General features: G+C 46.8%; 1 protein-coding gene across 3 annotated transcripts in view; it reads right to left on the bottom strand.

Annotated features, from left to right (window-relative positions):
* Positions 1 to 5333, bottom strand: part of EPB41L5 (erythrocyte membrane protein band 4.1 like 5) — a 118430-nt gene extending 113097 nt beyond the window's left edge. For all 3 annotated transcript variants that reach the window (XM_055121671.1, XM_055121672.1, XM_055121673.1), the window contains exon 1: positions 5176 to 5333. The gene's annotated coding sequence lies outside the window, so the exon portion shown is untranslated. The remainder of the gene's footprint in view (positions 1 to 5175) is intronic.
* Positions 5334 to 20200: the final 14867 nt, after the last annotated feature.

The following is a 20200-nucleotide window of genomic DNA, read 5'->3' as shown; positions in this document are numbered from 1 at the left end:
CTTTTTGGGTCACACCCGGCGATGCACAGGGGTTACTCCTGGTTCTACACTCAGGAATTACTCCTGACGATGCTCAGGGGACCATATGGGATGCTGGGATTCGAACCTGGGTTGGCCGCGTGCAAGGCAAACGCCCTACCCGCTATGCTATCGCTCCAGCCCCAATATACTCTTTTAACGACTTCTGTATACACTGGAATTTCTCCATAATTTAAAAAAATTAGCTCAGGATCTCTAAGAACACAGAGTTATTACACCTGTTTTCTGATTAAAAAAAAAAGGTATTTCACCATGACTGTTTTGAGGATTAAATTACAAAGCTTTAACTAAATTAAAATAATTTGAGGAAAAATGTGCATAACATACTACACCTTTGTAATATCTAGGAAGCAAATAAACTCAAAATAAAACAAGTTTTCTGACTTAAAAGTTTTTTGATTTTCACCTTACCCTTCACCACCCTGAAAATACTCACTATACAAGTAAAGTTAATTTATTACAAAAAAAAAGCTTCTTTCAGATTAACTACCAATTTTAGACTATAAAATCCTGTGTAAACAAGTTCTTTCTACAAATATGAAAGCAACTTAAATTTAGATGGATTAAAGATTTCATGTGAAAACATAAGGAAGTACTAGAAGGAAACAAAGTATTAGGATGACAGGTTTTTAAAATTCTGCAATAAAAATTTTAATGAGTAATATAGTTCAATAAATAATAATTATAAATCATTAAAACAAAACCAACAGGAAAAAATGGACAAAATATGAACAAGTTCTAAAAAACAATATGCAATGAAAATGGTACCTGAACAGTAACCAAGGAAATCCAGATTATAAAATAAGAAACTGTCATTCAAAAGAGCCACTGTCAACTCAGTGGTGGGGAGGGTGAAAGGGAGTGGGTATTAGGAACCTTGGAGAGAGTTGGGTGCAACAATGACGTAGTGTTGAAATTATGTACACAGATACTAACCATCACTAACAGTACCTCAAAAAAAAACTTTTTAAAAATCTGTTTTGGGGCGCAGAGTAATGGTATAAGCAGAGTGCTTACCTTGCACATACACAACCCGGGTTTGATCCCCAGTACCCCATATGTTCCCCTGACCAAACTCTGGAATGATCCCTGAGCACAGAAATAAGTTAAGTCCTGACCATGACCAGATGTGCCCCCAACCACCCCTAAAAAGAGATGCTTTGAAAGCACATAAACAAAAACCTTCAAAAAATAAATAAAAGTGTTGCAAAAGATATGAGAGGGACACGTACAACTGCTCTCTTAGCAGGAGGATTTGACCCCACTATCAACAAAATAACACATAAATTCTTGCATTCAGAGATTCTATTTCTGGCAGGAGAGAATAAAGAAAAGTCCCATATATGTGCTCAAGGTTGTAGAAACAAGGATTTTTCAGGATATACTTGACTTTAAGTGCATTAACATGCAAAAATAGTTAAACAATGGTACACAGAATGCTACAATATTCATAAGTGAAAAGATCAGAGAAAAATGAATAATTCATGCCATACTGGGATGAGATGTGCTACACAGATATACATACTTGGACATGCACAAAAGAACTAAAAAGAGAGCAGATTTTGAAATAGTTCAAAGTGCTGGAGCATAGTCTTTGCAGGTGGGAGGACTAAGTATCAGTCCCCTTCACTACAGGGTCCCCTAACCACCACCAGGAGTGACCTTTCAAGTCAACAAGCAGGGAATATTTATTCCCTGCTGAGCACACAAGGTGTGTCCTTAAAACAAAACCCCCCAAAAGACTAAAAGAATGTCAGGTTCTTTCAGGCAAAGATCATGAGGTACTAATACCTTCTGTAAAAACAATGTCTGATATTTTAAAAGTCTTTCAGAGTTTCCTTCCAAAAGTGAGTTCGATCTCCCCCCCCCTTCCCTCTCAGCTCATTATTGGTTCATGCTGTAATGGTGGGGGTTTTAACAACCACAAATCTAACACTAAAAATCTGTAAGGGCCTTGGTCCCTGAGCCAGTTCTTCCTGAGGACCCTGCTGGCAGCCCACTCCCCACTGCTGGCTTGGTCCAACTGAGTCTTTCCGAACTGTAGACCTCTTTCAGGCTTCTTTCATTAGTTGTTCAGCATCTAAAACATTCTTTATCCACTTCATCTCTCCCATGGCTAACTTCAGGTCTCTTCCAGGCTCCTGAGTCTCAATTAAGTGCCCCTTCTAGTATGCATAGACTTTTACTTAAGAAGATGAATTAAATACCCTATTGTTTAGCTTTAAAATAATTTTTTTAAAAATAGGAGCCTCTCCAGCAGTGCTGGGGGAGGAGGGAGGGTTATGTGGCACTGGGGATCAAACTCTAGGACTGAGTATGCAAAGCATGCTGCTCCACCCCTTTTAGGTATCTCTGGTCCCTTGTTTCTTTTTTTTTTTCTTTTCTTTCTTTCTTTTGATTATTGGGCCACACCCAGCTGCGCTCAAGGGAACATGTCTTGCAATCACAAATTCAGGGCCTCATGCTTACAAAGCACACACTCCAGCCTTTCAGCCATCTTCCAGTCTTCCCTTTTTGTTAAAATGTGTACTTGCCCAAGAAGACAAGGCTAGGCACCCTATCTGACTCCTTCACCATTAGTAAATACCTGCACAGCGATCTGCATAGTATCAAAAACTCAATGGGGGCTAGAACAATAGTGCAGCAAGTAGGGAATTTGCCTTGCACACGGCCAACCCTCAATTCCCAGCATCCCATATGGTCTCCTGAGTGCAAAGCCAGGAGTAACCCCTGTGCATCGCTGGGTGTGACACCCCCCCCCAAAAAAAAAAGAGCTCAATGAAGGAAACACTGTGACACAAAAATGATACAGGGGGAATTCTTGTATGTTGTTTTTGGTTTGGGGGCCACAACCAGGGATGCTCAGGGCCTACTTCTGGCTCTGCACTCAACTGATCACTCCTGACTGTTTATGGTCCTTCTGGGGTGCCAGTGATAAAAAAGAAGTCAGCCGCAAACTGCCCTGGCTCCACACAAGTTTAAATGGTTTTCTTCAAACAAACAACAACAAAAAACCACTAATTTTTAGCCTGCAACCTTTAATTTTTCAACAAGTTATTTTATAATAATTCCTATTATTAAAAGATATGCGAGGGGCCAGAGTAATAGTACAATAAGTAGGGCACTTGCCTTGTACACAACTGACCCAAGAAAATCCCCAGCACCACATATGGTCCTCCAAGACTGCCAGGAGTGATGCCTGAGTAAAAAGCCAGGAGTAAACCCTGAGCACCTCCAGTGTAGCTCAAAAGCAAAAACAAAAAACAAAAACAATTCATCTACTGCAGAAATAAACTAAGGGTTTTTTGGGGTGTTTTAGATGGGGGATGGTTGGGGTCACTCCCAGTTGTGTTCAGGGATCATTCCTGGCAGGCTTGGGGAACCATATGGGGTGCCAGAAATCAAAGCCTGGTCAGCTGCCTGCAAGGCAAGAGAGTCTTACCCTTCGGGCCCATGAACTGAGATTTTTCTTAACACATATGCAAAACCCAACAACTGTCATGAAGGCGGGCAAGATAGCTTAATGCTTTGAACCCAGGAGCCCAGGGTGGAACACCGGCACCCAATGGTCCTCTGAGCTACACCAGGAGAGACTGAGCACAGAGCTGAGAGTTCCCCCAGAACAACACAAAATGTCATAAAACATGTATAACGTTACCCATGACCACTGCCACAATCTTTTCTAACCCAATTGCTGTGGGAGAGGTGGGTGCTGCTGGGCCACAGTCAATGGTGCTCCGTGGCCATTCCTGGCTCTGTGCTCAGGGGTCACTTAAGGCACTGTTGGGGGCTATAGAACTGGTACAGGGGACTAAAGTAGTTCGGGTTCACTGCATGCAAGTGAAGTGCCCTTACTTACTCTACTATCTACCGAACCCCGGAAATTTTCTGGTAAAGCAAAATCCAAGTATATATATATATATATATATATATATATGTATTATGTATATACATATATATATAAAACCACCCGCAAAAGAGATATGACTGCCTCTTGGTACAGTAATATTGATACCGAAAACGCTCCTAAGAGGATTATCCGAGTGCATCCTACTCTATAAAGACCACCCAGAAAGAGAAGAAAAACTCGCCAACTCGCTTCTCTGTACAAATAGTCCGCCGAGAAGGCTCAGCAACTGATGGATGATACTGGGACGGAAGTTAAGGCTAATTTAACCGCCCTCCCCCCACCATCTTTAAAAATATCTCTGATCTACGCTTAAAACGGGCCGGAGCGACAGCACGGCGGGAAGGGCGTCTGTCTTGCACGCCGCCCCGCCGACCCGGGGTTCGATCCTCGGCTTCGCATATGGTCTCCCCACCCCCACCTCCGCGCGCACCGCCAGGAGTGATTCCCGAGGGCAGAGCCAGAGGGGAGAAACCCTGAGCGCCCGGAGAGGACCCTCCCCAAATCAATAATTTTTTAGAAATCTCCAAAAGCAGTTTGAAAAGACTCGGGTTCTGGAAGACTGGGCTGAACAGCTCGGTCACCTGGCACGGGGCAAGCTCGGCGCTAAGTGACTGACGCGAGGAGGAATGTTTACTCGCCTCCCAGCCCCGAGCCCGTCTTGAAGGTGCAGGTGCGGCGGCGGGACGGCCGCTCCGACCCGGGGCGCACCTGCCGCCCCTCGCCGTCCCCCGCGGGGCTCCCGAGTCTGGACGCGGCCGCGGCTGAGCCGCCCCGTCTGGTCGCTCGGCTGCGGGAGACGATCGATGACCGTGACACAGTCACTCCAGGCGTGTTTTCCGCGCCTCCCCCACGCCCCAGCCCCGACCGGCCGCATCCTCCCACCTCGCTGGCCAGCCGGGCCACGGCGCACCCCGCCCCCACCCGCGGGGGCGGCCGGCGACCCCCGCGGCCGGGCCAGCCCGGCACACCCCGGCTCCCCGCCGCGCAGTATCGCCCGAAACTCGGCGGCCCGGCCCCATTGGCCGCCGCCGCCCCTCCCCTCTCCACGGGGGTTTAATAGTTGGCCAGCCCGACCGGCGGCCAGCAAGAGGTCGGTGCCCGCGCGAGGCCGCCGCCGCCGCCGCCCCGCGCACGACCCCGGGCGGCGCGGCGCGAGGGGGCCGCAGCCCTGAGGCGAGCGCAGCCCGCGGGGACCTGTGCGGTCGGGCAGGGCCGCGCGCGCTTACCTGGGCCCGGACGGCGGCCGCCCACGGAGTGGGGAGCGGTCCCGCGAGACGCCGGGAGGGTTGGGGAGGGGGCGGCTCCTCCAGAGACGCCCAGAAATGGCGGCCCGAGGCGTACGCCCACCGCGCCGAGCCTCCCGAGGACCCCGGCCGCCCGCGGGCCCGCCCCTTAAAGCCCCCTCGAGGCCACGCCCCCTACTGGGCGGGGCGCTCCGCTCTTAAAAGGGCAATGGCTCCGCCCCGGAAATCGTCCGGCTAGGGCGGGACTCAGGTTAAGCGGGCGGCAGGGCCTGGCCGGGCCCACCTGGCGGGAGCGCCGCACCCGCGCCCGGCGTCCTATTTAAAGGGGCGCTGGCTGCCCACCCTTCCCCCGCCAACTCAGCCCAGGCTGGCAGACCTCCCCGCCCTCGCTGGGAGTTGTATACCCACAGCCTGCACCAGCATCAGGTGTTGCCAGGTTGATCTACGGTTCAGTATCCACCGAACCAAATGGATAATATATCATTATCCGTTGAACCAGGTGGATAATGGTTGCAATTACCCAATTCTTCCAAAAGATTGACTGTCTTGTGGTAATGGAGCTTGCATTATATTGAGGAGGAAAAGACCGTGGACAAATAAGTATATGTCAAAGGATGAGGAGGGTCATGAGGAAACACAAAGCCAGGAAAGGGAAGTGGAGCACTCCTGGACGTCTCAGGCTCAGGGAGATCCTCTGCTAGCTCTGGGACAGCTCATCCTTTAGCTCCACCGGTAAATGACGCAAGTGTCAGCTCCGGGCCAGGCTGTGTTCTGTATGGCACTAGGGGGCACAATAGAACAGCTGGACATACAAGATCCCTGGTCCCATAGCAGGACAAACAGAAAATTAGTAAAATTAGGGGTTGGAGAGAGTACGGTAGGCAGGGTGTTTGCTTGCCTTGCAAGGGACCGACGTAGGTTTGGTTCCTTGGTTCCAGCATCCCATATGGTCCCCCTATCACTGCCAAAGCTAATTTCTGAGCGCAGAGCTAGGAGTAACCGGTAAACATTGCCAGGTGTGCCCCCACCCAAAAAAATAGTAAAAGTAAACACTATATCAGGTAGTATAAACAATATGGAGAAAAACGAGGACAAAAAGTACACTTTTAGATAGACTGGCTAAGAAAGGGAGAAGGTCCCCAAAAGAAGTTGGCATTTGAGGCCAGGGTGTGACTCCAGTGAAAGAGCAGTGTCTTATATATGCAAGACACTGGGTTCAGCATGTGCTGGTGTGGCCAGCAAAAAGAAAAAAAGTGGCATTTGACATTTATGTTTATATAGCACTGCACTGTAGCACTGTTGTCTCATTGTTCATCTATTTGTTCAAGTAGGCACCAGTAACATCTCCATTGTGAGACTTGTTACTGTTTTTGGCATATCAAATATGCCACGGGGACCTTGATACTCTCGGTACCTTTCCAGGCTCTCAGAGAGGGACAAAGGAATCGAACCGGGACAGCCGCATGCAAGGCAAATGCCCTACCCACTGTGCTATTGTTCTGCCTCTTTACTTACTTTACTTGGTAATTCTAGAAATTTTAGGTATCAAAAGTCTCAGTGATCAAATAGAGCACAGGTAGGATAAAATTTGCAACAATCTTATTACTCTAGAAACTCATTGTTTAAACTAAAGCATTACTTTTGAACCTGTTTTCATGTGTCATAATTATTTCAACTCACAAGATTTTCTAGGTCAGATATTCTTATCCAATACAGATACAAATATGTACATTGCCTTAACAGCATACATATGTTTATTTATATAGAAAATATTAGCTTACATGAAACAAACATTTATCACAGAAGGCTGATATCATGACAGCAATGTCCACATTCTGTTTCCACCGCTAGACAACCAAACAACAGCCATCACTGTGAAAACACTTTTTCTCAAAGATCAGAATAAAGAGGGCGCAAAAGGAGAGAGAGAACAAAAGGGAATGCCCTGCCACAGAGGCGTGGTGGGTGGGGGGATGGGATTGGGAGGTGGGAGGGATACTAGGTTCATCAGTGGTGGAGAATGGGCACTGGTGGAGGGATGGTTTCTCAAACATTGTATGATGGAAACACAAGCACGAAAATGTAAATCTTTATTTACTGTACCCTCATGATGTACAGAATCACCCTCACGGTGATTCACTAATAAAAAAAATAATGAGCTATAAAAAAAAAGAATATAGAGGGTGCAACAGAAGCAACTTCTGGAACTCATACTTCTAGGAATAGAGCAATATTTGGTTGCTTTGCTTTGAATCATGCCTGGTGGCGCTAAGGGTCTATAGCCTGTGTGGAGCTCTGGGGAGAAGGTGGCATTTGAGGGAAGACCAACAAGAAATGAAGGAGTTAACCGTGTGGACACCAGGGCACCACCAGGGAAAGGCCAAGGCATTGCCTTACCCTTAACTGCTAGGAAAGCAGGGTAACTGGTAGAGAGGGAGCAAGCACAACTGTCTTTCAAGGGGATACTGCAGAGAGCAGAGGTGGGCCCTAGTTCTGAGCAATGTGAGAAGCCACTAGAAGGTATTAAGTGGAGGACCCAACAGGCAGAAATGAGGAGACTCTCATTCTCCATAACTGGAGCAGCTTCAGCAGCTCAGTAGGAGCTTGGGCTGCAACTCGGCTTCTGATTCAGTTGGGGTCTGAGATTAACATAGACTCCCCCTGGCTCCCTCTTTCAAGCCAGGGAATGGAGTGATTAAGAACTCAGAAACCTGGGTGGAAACTGAAATTCCATATTCTGTTCAGGGCAACACCCAGAAGTCATTGTGTTACCACTGTAGCCTGTTTAACTATTAAAACAAGGCTGGACTGGTTTTAGGAGGAAACAGACTTTCAGCTTTCTCACATTTGGAGGTATTGCTGGGAGCCACTCCTCATGGTGACAGATCTGGAGTCCAGGGTTCTGCATGTAAAGCAGGTGTTCCAGCCCTTTGAGCCATTTCTAATATCCGTCTTTTCTATTTTATTTATTTATGGGTTGGGGGGGGACTGGAGCAATAGCACACCAACCTAGGTTTGATTCCTCCGCCCCTCTCAGAGAGCCTGCAAGCTACTGAGAGTATCTCACCCACACGGCAGAGTCTGGCTTGACTTTTGGGGTCATACTCAGCGATGCTCAGGGTTTACTTCCAGCTCTGCACTCAGGAATTACCTCGGTGCTCAGGGAACCAAATGGGATACGAAGGATAGAACCTGGGTCAGCTGCGTGCAAGGCAAAGGCCTTACCAGCTGTGCTATTGCACCAGTCCAAATATTAGGGTTTTGGAAGGAACCCTACAGTCCTAAAGCTAACACCCTGATAATTTTCATGGTAAAATACTTGTACCTCTGTCCAGAGAAGAAACAGAGTCCTTTTTTTTCACATCCTGATTCTTTAATTAATTCAGGACATTTGTCTCAAGTCTACAAAATCACCTCTTACCCCTGTTTCCAAACTTATTTGTTGCTCGGCTTTATAGAATTGGTCCACACTTGGGAGGTCACTTATGCCAAGATACTTTGAACAGAAGGGAGGAAAGAGAGTTTCAACATGAGGCTTAGAAATCCTTTCAAGCAGCTGAGGGAGACCTGCAGGCTGAAAATTTCCACTGAAAACAGAACACAGTCAGGCACATGGGAGCCAGGAAGAATTCCCTTATCAGAGACTGGATCTCAAAGCACACTATCAATTCAAAAGGTATGCACAGCTAAAAAAATTTTTTTTGCTTTTGACAAACAAGTCAAAAGCAAATAGCACAGAAAGCAATGCTGAGTGAGAAATTAATTGTGTGCTGCAAGCATCAAAATTTTAGCACTGATGCTCAGATTTAACACTGTAGATCTAAGATTGGGAAAAGAAAATAACACTTTCTCAGTGTAGTGATGAGCCTCACATAGAACACATTACCTGCACACATCTTCCGAAGCATGCAATACTAGAGGGGGAGGCAGTTCAGAGATGCTCTGCAGGCGGGAAGTCCAGATGCAACCCCTGATATGATAGAACACTCTGAGCACTACCAGGAGTCACCCCAAAGCACAGACCGCTCCAGACCATGTGCCAGGCCGATTTCACCAGGGCACCTAGTATGGAAGCAGGCGTCCTCTCTGCCTACAGCAGACGAACCCCGGCAGCCCCAAACTTCCAGAAACCAATCACTCCCACCTTCATGGCAAATCTTCACAGGCCCATCTTGGACCCCTCACGCCACTGAAAACCCAGGTATGCAGAACCAGTAACTGAAAACGCCAGGCCTCATGGAGTAGGAACTGGACTGTCCCCTTCCCATCCCCCCACCCTCCAGGGCCCTGGCTGTCATGCTCATGAACTGTCTCCGGGTGCCATGTAAGCGCATTAACGGCCATGATCCAGAGACTCACAAATGAATCTCAGAACCAAGCAGCCCGCTGCAGGGATGGCTCCAGACCCCAATTATATTAATTTTTAGAAATCTAGGAGCATGACTTTTTTTTACTTTTTGTTGAATCACTGTGAAATAGACCCTTACAGACATCTTATATCCTTCATATCTTGCAGTACAAAATAAATTATCTTACATCTGCCTGTGGGGCAAGCTTGAGTGGTGGTGGGATTCATCGAAATAATGGTGGTGGGAAGGTGTAATGGTGGTGGGATTGGTGTTGAAATATTGAATGTAACCGATTATTGTGAACAACTTTATGAAAACAAACAAACAAAACACACACACACACACACACACACACACACACACACACACACACACACACACCCTGCAAGTACCACTAAATGTGGCCCAGAAAAAAAACAAAAAGCAACACTCCAAAACTCCAAATGAGATGCCATGCATTTTATGGACTAAGAACACACGAGTGCTGCAAATTAAAAAAAAAAAAAAAAAAAAGTTAAAACCTCTCCTGGATGCAGCAGCTTCTGGGGCCCATCGTTATACAGCTCCATAGAGTCAGACACTCCCTCTATGGAGCTAAATCTTTCTTGAGTCAGAATCTCATATTTTGGGTTGGAGCTAATCCAGGTTCAATCCCTGGCACCTCGTATGGTCTCCAGAAACACTTCCCAGAGTGATTGTGAATATACATCCAGAAGTAAGCCCTGAGTTACAGCCAGATGTGGCCCCCAAACCAAACAAAGAAAATATCCCAAACAGAATCTCATGCTTTAAAGTCCGCTCCTCTCCTCTGCAAGTATTCCTGGGAGCATACTTGACCTTCAACCAGTTTATACCAAACTACTGGCTATAGAGCATCACTCAACAACAACAACAACAAAATCACGACTTGGGCCAGCAGTGTACAGAGAAGGGACACAAGAGGGTGATGTTGCAGATAAGCCGCATCTTTCTCCTAAATACTCAGGAGTTCCCCTCCTCCTAGAAGTTCAGGGCAAACATTCATGTCTCATGAATCTATTTTTCATGCATGACTTGTTTAAAATGCTTTGGAACAGAGTTCCGGATCTGATGACCTATGTCCCTTCTTTGTACTGATAAGGAGAAAAATTCAGAAAATGTGGCTACAGGGAAGACTATAATATATCGGATCACAGAAGACAGGGGAAAACCTGCCATCAGGTTTGTGGAGTGGTGAACCTGTGATGAGACGAGACACCCATGGCAAGAGGCAGGAAGCAGGGGAGTTCAGGGCTTCTAGAAGTTAACGTGCATGAGTCACCAGGAAATCTGGTCAAAGATTTAAGTCTGTCATGGGGTCGGAGAGCTGCCTTACTAACAAACAAACTTACAGCATGCAGACACCACTCATTAGCCAGCTGTGCTGAAGGAAGGCAGTCTTTATTTGCACACTCCACCCCATGACTATTATTTGACCCCAGAGCCTGAGAAGATGCCGTGACTGGATAGTAGAAGGATCAGGGTGACCACCCTGACACTCACTGACTTGGGTAGGCATGAGTCTTCCTGGCATCTGTTATCTTGTCTGTAAAATGAGGTTATTAGAACAGATGATTCCTAAGATTTGCTTCCAGATCTTAAGACTTATGAGTCTATGCTAATCCCAATACATACTAAGTTTTTATATATAAATAAAAATTTAACCAGGGGCCAGAGTGATAGTACAGCATGTAGGACACTCACCTTGCATGTGGCCAACCTGGGTTTGATCCCCAGCATCCCATGTAATCTCCTAAGCCCCTCCAGGAGTGAACCTTGATTGCAGAGGCAGGAACATTAACTCCTAAGCACTGCTGGGTGTGACTCAATGGCCCCCACCCCAATGTAATTACATGTCCCCCTGAGTATTGCCAGTATGACCCGTGAGCACAGGACGATCCTGAGCAGCACTGGGAATAGCCCCTGAGTGCCATCAAATGTGGCCCAACTACCCAAACCTTAAATTTCCCTTAAGGAATATTATCGAATGTTAAACATTTGATATTTTTCCAACATCTGATCTATAAACATAAGGTTGGGTTAAAGTTAGGCCAAATATCTTTCCAACAGAGACAGAGAAATAGAGGACAGCAGTTAGGGCGCTTGCTTTGCATGTGGCAGACCCAGGTTCAATCCCTGGAATCCCATATGGTTCCCTGAGCACTGCCAAGAGGAATTCTTAATTGCAGAGCCAGGAATAACCCCTGGATATGGTTCCCAAACAATGTTTCAAACAACTTCAAATACTTAACTGGTACTGATCCATTCACAAGTTTTCCTCTGAGCTAGAGGACAGTACAGGGGTCAAGGCACTTGTATTACACACTGCTGACCCTCCTGAGCACTGCAGGGATGACCCCTGAGCACAAAGCAGGGCGAGCACCTGTTCGTCTCCAGATGTGGACCCCCAAACCCAAAGTCCTTCCCCTCAAGTTTCACTCAAAGAATACTGAATGGGCTGTAGAGTCAGGCAAACCTGATCTAATACCTGCCTCCATTTCCTACTTCCCTCACATCACTTCCATAAGGATACTTACACTCCATGTCTCAGGGGCTTGGTCTTTAAATTAGGCACAGATGTGGGAAAGTGCAGTTTAGGGAGGGGATCGGCTCAGTCTGGCGCAGCCACTGGGAATTTAAGCAGAAACCACGGCCCTGGTTGCTGGGCAAATCATTATCCTGTGAGACTGGATTTGGTTCCTCACAACAGCTGAAAGTCAGAATGACCAGGTTCACCGGAACCAGGAATGGGTGACCTCTGCCCATGTCCTCCCATGTTTCCAGCAACCCTGCAGTCACACCCACAAGCCACCTCTGGCTGGTGCCAGATAATTTTTTTTTTTTTTGCTTTTTGGGTCACATCCAGCGATGCTCAGGGGTTACTCCTGGCTTTGCACTCAGGAATTGCTCCTGGCAGTGCTTGGGGGACCATATGGGATGCCGGGGATCGAACCCAGGTCGGCCGCATGCAAGGCAAATGCCCTACCCGCTGTGCTATCGCTCCGGCCCCATGGTGCCAGATATTATTTTTTTCTATTTATTGAATCACTGTGAGAATAGTTACAAAACTTTTCAGTTTAAGTCTCGGTTATACAATGATCAAACACCCATCCCTTCACCAGTGCACATTTTCTACCACCAAGAACCCCAGTATACCTCCATCTCACACCTCCACCTGCCTATTTGGCAAACGATTTCCACTTTACTCTCTCTCCACTTTGATCACATTAAATATTTCAACAAAAGAACCACCGTTATTATTTGGAATTTTCCCCAACAATCAGACCTGCCAAAAAGGCATCATTAGATAATTTGTTTTCTTTTTCTAAAAATTTATTTCTTTATTTTTTAAGTGAGTCACCATGAGAACATGGTGACTTTTATGATGTGAACAGGGCTTTTATGATTGAGTCTCAGTCATACTATGCTCAAACACCCATCCCTTCACCAGTGTACATGTTCCACCACCAATAATCCCAGCATACCCCCCCTCCCACTCCGCCTCTGCCTGTGTGGCAGATGATTTTCACTTTACTCTTTCCTTACTTTGATTACGTTCAATTTTCGACAGGAAACTCACTATCATTATTTGGAGTTTTTCCGAAAGAGTCAGACCTGTCAGAATGGCGTCATTAGATTGTATGTTTTCTATTGTTGGTAACAAAGATCATATGATGTTGCACGGTCGCAAAAGTGGCCACCCAGATTTGGAATTCTGGTATTAAGTCCAGAGGTACTTCTGCCAGCAGCTGCTGCATTCCGAGATTGGTTTCTGTGGTGCTGGGATCATGGCTGTTCAGAAGCGGAGGATCTGTCCATGGGCGACTGCTCAGGGTCTCATTTGGGCAGGAGGCAGGGCCAGTTTAGCCTCCCCCATCGCAAGATTCCCCATGCATCCTGTCCCATCACTGCAAACTCCTACCTCTCTGTCCAATTGGTTCTGAACGGTGGCGGTCGCCATGCTGTCCAGGGGGGAAAAGGCCAAGGGACAGAGACCCTTCCCCTCCCAGAGCTGCAAAGAGCGGTAGCCTAGTTCAGAGTCCAGGAGTATATCTGCCAGCAGCCGCTGCATTTCTGAGATTGCTTTCTGTGCCTCTGGGATAATGGACACTCAGTGGTGGTGGAGCCATTCCTGAGCATATTTTTTGTATGTTAGGAAAGGTCATGCGGCCGCATAAGCGGCCTTGTGGTTTGGAGATGTCCCAGTCCCGTATACCGGATCTGTGTTAATAGAAGCTCAGTGTCACCGGGGCTCCATCTGGAGAAGGCGTGCTGGCTGTACCTTCTCTGTCTGGTGCCAGATAATTTCATCAACAGCCATGATCCAGAGACTCATTGTCCTGTCTTGGAAGAGAGCAGAACAGGACACTGCCATAGCCATGCCGACAGACTCCATGACAGCTTCTTTCATTCGGGGCACCTGGGGCGGGGGTGAGGCCCTTCCCTGCCCCGAGGGACTCAGCCCTGGCAATGAAAACCTCCACTCAACCGTCACCATGCTCACAGCTGCTCTCCACATGCTCGGGCCAAGCCTCACCCATGAGTGAACCTATCCCTGGTCATCTCATACCTCACAGCACTCATACTCCAACCGAGCACCACAATTATGGGGTTTAAAGTAGAAGGCAACCAATATTAGGAGGAAGTATATTTTTACAGATATACACACACACACACACACACACACACACACAAGGCTCATTTTTTTTTTTTTGCTTTTTGGGTCACACCAGGTGATGCACAGGGGTCACTCTTGGCTCTGTACTCAGAAATTACCCCTGGCAGTGCTCAGGGGACCATATGGGATGCTGGGAATAGAACCCAGGTTGGCCGCGTGCAAGGCAAATGCACTACCTGCTGTGCTATCGCTCCAGCCCCAAGGCTCAATTCTTAACAACATATTAGTAATCTCTTATAGAAGGGCTTAATGGCCCCTGGGTGAAATACAACAATCTTCACACATTTTCCTCCAAGAAAAGCCTTTTGGAGCATTTTCAGCAGTTTATTCATAACTGTAGCACTGTTGTCCCATTGTTCATCGATTTGCTCAAGTGGGCACCAGCAATGTTTCCATTGTGAGACATTGTTACTGTTTTTGGCATATTGAATACGCCACGGGTAGCTTGCTGGGCTCTGCCGTGCAGGCAGGATACTCTCGGTACAAACAATATAAAACAAATTATTTCAGTTCTGCTTTGGGGCAGGGGTTGGGGTTCAGGATGGAAACATCCAAAATATGGTAGTGGGAAGGTGTAATGGTGGTGGGATTGGTGTTTGGATATTAAATGTAATCAAATATTGTGAACTACTTTACAAAAAAAAAAATCAAGAATAGACAGGTACTGAACCGATATAATACAGCAGATTGGAAGACTGCCTTGTATGCTGCTAACTCAGGTTCAGTTCCTGGCACCACACAGTTCCCCTGAGCCCCACCAGGAGTGATCCCTGAGCACAGAGTCAGGACAAGCCCTGAGCACTACCAGGTGTGGCCCCCAAACAAAAACTCAACAAGAAAGAAAGAGGGAGGGAGGGAGGGAGGGAGAGAGAGAAGAAAGAGAGAGGGGAGAGGGAAGGGGAGAGAGAGAGAAAGCAAAAGAGAGGAAGGAAGGAGTGAAGGAAGGAGGGAAGGAAGGAAGGAGTGAAGGAAGGAGGGAAGGAAGGAAGGAGTGAAGGAAGGAGGGAAGGAAGGAAGGAAGAAGAAAAGGGAGGGAGGGGGAGGGAGGGAGAGAGGAGGGAAGGGCTGAGAAAGAAAAACCAATCAGGGGAACATGTTGAAAGACAAGGGATCTAAAAGCAGTATACTAATTGAAGTTGTGAAAATGATGGAGTGGAGTAAATACTTCTGAAAACCCTCTCAATCAGCAAAACACAAATCACTTTGAAAAATAGAATCAGGGGTCCAGAGAAATAGTATACAGCGTAGGACCTCTGCTTTGCATGCAGTCAAGTCTGGTTTGATCACTGGTACTCCAGAGGGTCTTCCAGAGCACCTCCAGAAGTTGAGAAAGAGTAAGCTATGAGCATCTCCGCACGTGGCCCCCAAACAAAACAAACACAGAATTAGGGGCCATGGCTGTAGTATTGGAGTGCTAGAACCACATGCTCCCCATTAGCACTGCCTGGCCCCCCTAACCCTGCCTGATGTAGCCCTGATGGCTCCTGATGTCCCCTGGGAGTGGGGTTCACCCCCAAAATTAATAAAATACAAAATAGAATCAACTTTTTTTTTTTTTTAATCTAATTTTTATTTTATTTTTTTTTTTATTTTTTGCTTTTTGGGTCACACCCAGCGATGCTCAGGGGTTACTCCTGGCTTTGCACTCAGGAATTGCTCCTGGCAGTGCTTGGGGGACCATATGGGATGCCGGGGATCGAACCCAGGTCGGCCGCGTGCAAGGCAAACACCCTACCCGCTGTGCTATCGCTCCGGCCCCAGAATCAACTTTTTAAGAGTCCTGTAGATTAGCCATAGACTTGCGATAAGGTATTTGTTCATGGAATAAACAACCTGTAGCTGAATTCTGCTAAGAGTCCTGTGGTATTTGAACTTGCCTTGTTATCTTTCCCCCAGCCTCACTGCAACCTAAAAACCAAGCAGGCTGACTGGGGCCAGAGAAAGGTCAGAGGCCTTCAGAGTTCCTCCTCAGAGAACTGTATCTGGTCTGGTCGGGTTCCACAGACAATTCCACAGACAAAGCTGTCTTTATGTGATGGAACTGAGAGTTCACTCTGAGCAAACAGACTTTTTCCTACGGGTATTTGTTGAAAACAAAGAGATCAAGTCTTCCCCACCAGGGACGTCCAGAGGAGTGGAAAACAATGGTCCACAGCAGGCCTCTTAAAAAAGTGGCAGTTTATGAGGCTGAGCAACCACCAGATGTGGCCCCACCCCCGACCCCCCCAAAAAAAAGAAGGAAAGAAGGAAGAATAAGGGGTATGTTGCTTACCTTATATGGGGGCCAACCCTGTTCTGATCTCTGGCACACCCCATATGGCCGCCTGATCCCCTCCAGGAGTGATCCCTGAGTACCAGGAGTAAGCCCTGAGCACTGCCGGGTGTAAAGCAAAAAAACAAAAGCAAAAACAAAAACAAAAAAACACATCGCAAAAGCAGCCTCTCCAAATGAAAAGCTGGGAGACTCTGAGTTGGGGTCCGGGGACTGCTCAGTGCAGGGCACACGTCTTGTAGGCATAAGGCCACATCCCTTCTCTCAGCACTGCCCTTGGGGAGACCCAGCACCACAACAAAGTGTGTGGCCTCTGGAACACCACAGACGAGTGTGTGAACACCACAACCTTAATTCCCCCCCAGCTTTTGTAAGTAACGCAACCCAGTGTGTGAGCACCTCGGGGAGGTGAGGCATCCGATTCCCTGTGAGCACACGTGTAAGCACTGTGACCAAGTGTGTGATTCCAGCCAGCACCACAACTCAAGGGTGTGCCCCTAGGGGGCAACACAATCAAGCATGTGCAACCCATGGTCGCTGAAATAACAAAAAATAGGGGAGGAGGGGGGCAGAAATAAAAATAATACTTTAGCAGTTACACAGGACAAAATAAAAAAAAACCAGATTTTACAGCTCTGGTTCAGAAAAGTAATTAAACAGTAATTAAACAAATTAGCAACAAAAAGTCCTGGAGAGAGAGAATGGAATTTTTCAGAGCTGTCACACTGTATTACTTAAAATGTCCAGTTTTCAACAACAACAAAAAAAGAGCCAAGCAAAGAAACAGGAGACCAGGGCCCTCCTACAGGACAAAACATTAAACAGGCATTATCCCTGAGGAAGTCCAGGCATTAAACTTACCGAAAAAATAGTTAATTAACCTATTTCAAATATGCTCGAAGAACCAAAGGAAACTGTATTTAAGGAACTAAAGCAAAGTTTGAGGAAGAGGTATCAGCAAATAATGGGGAAGGCAAACACATGAACCCTTATACTGTATCTTTGGTCTTTCCAGTGTTTTAAATTTTTGAAGCCTAGCATGCATATTTTCTTTAGTGGATTGTGCTTTTCATATTATGACTAAAATGTTAATGCCAGGAGCTAGAGCGACAATGCAGCAGGTAGGGTGCTTGCCTTGCATGCGGCTGACCAGTGCAATCCTCAGGAACCCAGATGGTCTCCCAAGGCCCAGCAGAAATGGTCCCTGGGCAGAACCAAGAGCAAAGCACTGCAGGGTGTGGCCAAAAAACAAAACAAAGAAATAAGAAAACAGAGAGAGGGGCTAGAGCAATAGCACAGCGGGTAGGGTGTTTGCCTTGCACTCGGCCAACCCGGGTTCGATTCCCAGCATTCCCATATGGTCCCCTGAGCACCGCCAGGGGTAATTCCTGAGTGCAGAGCCAGGAGTACCCCTGTGCAATGCCGGGTGTGACCCGAAAAGCAAAAACCAAAAAAAAAAAAAACAGAGAGAGAGAGAGAGAGAGAGTTAATACCAAACCCAGGGTCACATATATTTTCTCCCTCTTCCCCCCCACGTTTTTCTTGGTCATGAGTGAATTTTATACCTTTGAATGTCACATTAGGTCTATAATCCCTTTTATGTTAATTTTTGTGAGGTTTCTATTTTGTTCAATCCCACCAATCCCGCCACCATGACACCTTCCCACCATTATTTTGAATTTTCCCACCCCCATTCAAGCCTTCCTGCCACAGGCAGATGCTAAATCAGTTATTTTCTATTGATTATTATGAATAGCAATTATGAATAGCTTATTATGAATAGTGGGCTGGAGTGATAGTATAGCGGGTAGGGTGTTTGCCTTGCATGTGGCCAACCCAGGTTCAATTCCTCTGTCCCTCTCCGGAGAGCCCGGCAAGCTACCGAGAGTATCCCGCCTGCACAGCAGAGCCCGGCAAGCTCCCCGTGGCATATTCGACATGCCAAAAACAGTAACAAGTCTCACAATGAAGACATTACTGGTGCCTGCTCAAGCAAATCGATGAATAACGGGACGACAGTGCTTTTATTTTGCTCAGTGATCACTCCTATCAGTGCTCAGGGGAACAGACCTCAGTGCTAGGTGCCAGGGATCAAACCTGAGTCAGCTGTGTGAGACAAGCATCCTACCTGTATGATCTCTCTGGCCCCAGTGAGGTATGTTTTAATATATTTTATTAGTCAACTAAAACATTATCATAAGTTATCATACATTATAAATAATGTAAAGTCAATTTATTTGATGACTAACACTGAAATGACAATTTATAATAAGCATGACTTCAAAGATATCATTTCGTTAATTTTGATGTTATGATGTTAGAGAAAAAAAGATTTCCGGCACATTGAGCTAAAGTGATACAAGGACCTACTTCATTAAACATCATGTTCCCTCATGGTCACAATTTCCAATAACCAACCTGTGATTTAAGCGAGAACTTACTGTTTCATACTCTTTCACTTTCCAAGAAAGGGGATGTTTCATGCCTCTCAGGGGCAAGGAGAACCAAAAGTGAGGCCACTAAGTGAGATTCACTGGGGCAGGGTAAAGAGCAATGGTAATTAAGTTTTACTGTGGTTTCCACACAAATCACTTCTATTGGTTATTAAAACTGTAAACTCTTATACTGAGTTATTCATATTTTAAAATGTGCAATAGTCAGGGTACCCCAGAGGGGGATGGGCGAGACCCCTCCCCGCCCCAAGGGATCCAGCCCTGGCAATCGAAAACCTCCAGAACTCAGTCGCCGCCATGCTCATGACCGCTCTCCACGCACTGGGGCCGAGTCTCACCCGAGTGAATCTGCAGAAAACCCAGGTATGCGGGACTTGTGACTGAAAACTCCAGGTTCAATAGAACCAAGAATGGGAGACCACCGCCCATGTCCTCCCCCCCTCTCCATCCCCCCAGTTCCAGCAACTCCGCAGTCATACCCACAAGCCACCTCTGGTTGGCACCAGATAATCTCATCAAGGGCCACTATCCAGAGACTCACTGTCCTTCTCTCTCTCTCTCTCTCGAAAGAGAGCGTGCCACAGCCATGCTGCCAGACTCAGCACTAGGCTCCTTCATTTGGGGCACGCTGGAGGGGAGCGGGTGAGGTCGCTCTCCGTCCCAAAGGGACCCAGCCCTGGCAACTGAAATCCTGGTGTGAGGCTGCAAGGCATACCTCACACCACTCATATTCCAAGAGTAGTACACCACATTAGATGTGGTTTAATTTAACAACATATTAGTAATCGTTTATAGAAGGGTTTAGTGGTCCCTGGGTGAAAGACAAGAATCTTCACACACTCTACCCTAAGGAAAGTTTTGGAGCATTTTCAGCGGTTTATTCATAAAAGACAATACAAAATAAATTATTTCGGTTCTGCTTTGGGGCAGAGGTTGGGGTTCAGGATGGAAACATTAAAAATACGGTGGTGGGAAGGTATAATAGTGGTGGGATTGGGGTTTGAATATTAAGTGTAATCAAATGCTGTTGGATTGGAGTGATAGCACAGCGGCTAGGGCACTTGCCTTGCACGCAGCCAACTCAGGTTTGATTCCTCTTTCCCTCTCGGAGAGCCCGGCAAGCTACCTAGAATATCCTATCTGCGTGGCAGAGCCTGGCAAACTACCTGTGGCATATTCGATGTGCCAAAAACAGTAACAACAAGACTCACAATGGAGACATTACTGGTGCCTGCTT

The sequence above is a fragment of the Sorex araneus genome, chromosome X (assembly GCF_027595985.1).
Source record: "Sorex araneus isolate mSorAra2 chromosome X, mSorAra2.pri, whole genome shotgun sequence".
Taxonomy (NCBI): domain Eukaryota; kingdom Metazoa; phylum Chordata; class Mammalia; order Eulipotyphla; family Soricidae; genus Sorex; species Sorex araneus.
The sequence above is the reverse complement of the archived record's forward strand: the minus strand, read 5'-3'. Positions and strand labels throughout refer to the sequence as shown.